This window comes from Vulpes lagopus, chromosome 12, assembly GCF_018345385.1.
Source record: "Vulpes lagopus strain Blue_001 chromosome 12, ASM1834538v1, whole genome shotgun sequence".
Classification (NCBI taxonomy): domain Eukaryota; kingdom Metazoa; phylum Chordata; class Mammalia; order Carnivora; family Canidae; genus Vulpes; species Vulpes lagopus.
Genome location: NC_054835.1, coordinates 55872272 through 55875038, shown reverse-complemented (window position 1 = coordinate 55875038; position 2767 = coordinate 55872272).

Genomic DNA, 2767 nt, shown 5'->3' with positions numbered 1-2767 from the left:
TCTTGGTCATCGGCTCTGGACCTCGCCCCCCCAAACCTCACTTATATTCCGAAACTTCATCAGAAGGCTATGACGATGGGAGCACAGGTGAGAGAGAGACATTTGAAGATGCTGTGCTGCTGGGTTTGAAGAGGGGGGCCAGGAGCAATGAATGCATGTAGCCTCTAGAAAGTGGAAAAGGCAAGGAAACAGATTCTCCCCCGGAACCTCCAGAAGGAATGCAGCCCTGCCAACACCTTGATTTTAGGATTTATGACCTTCCAGAACTGGAAGGTCATAAATTTCTGTTGTTTTAGGCCACTATGTCTGTGGTACTTTGTTACTGCAGCAAGAGGAAAAAAATACACCTGCTACCACACTCCATAATTATTCACTTACTGTGTTTGTTCATTTTTTAAATCTCTCTTCCCTTGGTAGATTGTACTCCTCCAGGGTAGGAGTTTTTGTCTTTTTTTTTTTTTTTTTAAACTAAAGTATCCGAAACACCTAACACAGGCCTGGCAAATAGCAGGTGCTGAGTAAATTTTAACATATGGATAAGTGGATGGATGTAGAAAGGGAGGGAAAGAGAAGAGTAAAAGCTGACTTCTGGGATTTATTGGCTGGGAATCTTCTGGTCATGTTCACTTAAAAGGGAATAGAGGTGGTACAGTTCCAGGAGATCTGAGAAAACCAACACAGTACAGGGGATCTGGGGGATACAGATAGGAAAATGTGAAGGGAAGTGGTTTCCTTTTGTTTTAGAAGGGAATAAGGCTTGGGACGCCCGGCGGGCTCCGTCACTAGAGCATGTGGCTCTTGATGTCAGGTTGTGAGTTTGAGCCCCACATTTGGTGTAATTACTTAAGAATAAAATCTCGAGGGATCCCTGGGTGGCGCAGCGGTTTGGCGCCTGCCTTTGGCCCAGGGCGCGATCCTGGAGACCCGGGATCGAATCCCACGTCGGGCTCCCGGTGCATGGAGCCTGCTTCTCCCTCTGCCTGTGTCTCTGCCTCTCTCTCTCTCTCTGTATCATAAATAAATAAAAATTAAAAAAAAAAAAAAAGAATAAAATCTCGAGGCAGCCCAGCTGGCTCAGCGGTTTAGCGCCGCCTTCAGCCCAGGGCATGCTCCTGGAGTCCCAGGATAGAGTCCCAGGATCGAGTCCCATGTCGGGCTCCCTGCGTGGCGCCTGCTTCTCCCTCTGCCTCTGTGTGTGTGTGTGTGTGTGTGTGTCATGAATAAATAAATCTTATAAAGATTTATTTAAAAAATAAATCTTATAAAGATTTATTTAAAAAATAAATCTTAAAAAAATAAAAAATAAATATTATAAATAAATAAAGATCTTAAAAAAAAAGAATAAAATCTAAAAAACAAAGGGTGACAAGGCTTATGGTTAAGTAATTTGGGGGCGCCTGGGTGACTCAGTCCGTTAAGCATCTGACTCGCTTTTGGCTCAAGCCATGATCTCAGGGTTGTGGGATGGAGCCCCTCTGCAGCCTCCTACTCAGCTTCAGTCCGCCTGAGGTCTTTCCTTCTCCTTCTGCTTCTCGCCACCCCTCTCCACTCAGGTCTTCTCTCTCTAAAATAAATAAATAAAATCTTTAAAAAAATAAAATAAAAATAATTTGACCTAGGCTATTTAACTTATGTGCTTTAAAAAATATGTATTTTATTTTTTTATTTAACCTGCCCCAAGGGGGTAGGCGGGGCAAGTAATTCTGGAAAGCCAGAAGCAGAAGGTGGATCAAGCTGCTGGGGGGGGGGGGAGATAGGGGAGATGGGGGGGCAGGGTTTTGAACTTTAGGATCATCAGCCTCCCTGCAGTGATGAGTCACAGTCTATGGTTCCCTCAGGCCCAATGTCACAGCAGGCAGAGTCCCTTAAAGGTATTTTCATTAGTCGGTAGTGGGTGCGTGAGAAGCACAGCACCTGCCAACCTCCCCTGGGAGGTTGGGGCGGCTGATAACCAGTGACCCACATAGGCTTCCCCCTCCTTGCAATTCTTGGGTATCCGTCGACATGTACTGACAGCGTCCCCCTGGAGCCCCCAACACTGCTCGGGACACCGGGAAATCTGAAGCCCTGAATCATACAGGATCCTGCCCGAGGAGGGTCTCTAACCCAGTTAGGGAAGGCAGCGGGTGCACAGCCATAAATGAAACACAAGCAACTGTGCCTCGTAGCGCACGTGGCCTGGTCCCGGGGCGGGGGGCGCTGGTGACTGAGGTGATGGAGCAGGACTGCGCCGAGCAGGTGCCCCTCGGTCCGAGGGGAGTAGGTCCTTAAGCGACGCGGGCACGTGGAAGCGGAGGAGGCCTTCCGTGACCGCGAGCCAAGCAGTAGCAGGCAGAAGTCCTTTGACCCGCTCAGGGAACCTTGCCCTAGGTGCAGGTTTGAGGGGACAGTCTGCGGGTTAAAGGCCGGGCTCGGGTCCACGCACCACCTCCGGGGCGGTGCAAGCAGCGCGCGGAAAGCGACCCCGCCCTCCACTTTTCAAATCAATCCCAGCTGGGCGTTCCAGCCCCGCCGGCCGCTCGGCCGTGTTAGCATAGAGACGCGGAGCTAGAGCGTCAGCCGCCTCGGCCGCAGACATTTTGGATCCTGGCAGAAAATCTGGAAGCGGCTGGGACCGCTATCAAGCCAGGCGGCGCCGCCCGAGAGCGTGAGAGCAGAAGAGCTCCCGGAGCGGCGACGGAAGCAAGCGGCGGAGCGGTTCGCGAGGCTCCCCCCGGCAGGATAAGCTTCGGGAGAGTTGTCCACCGCCGCGCCCTCACCTGAGATG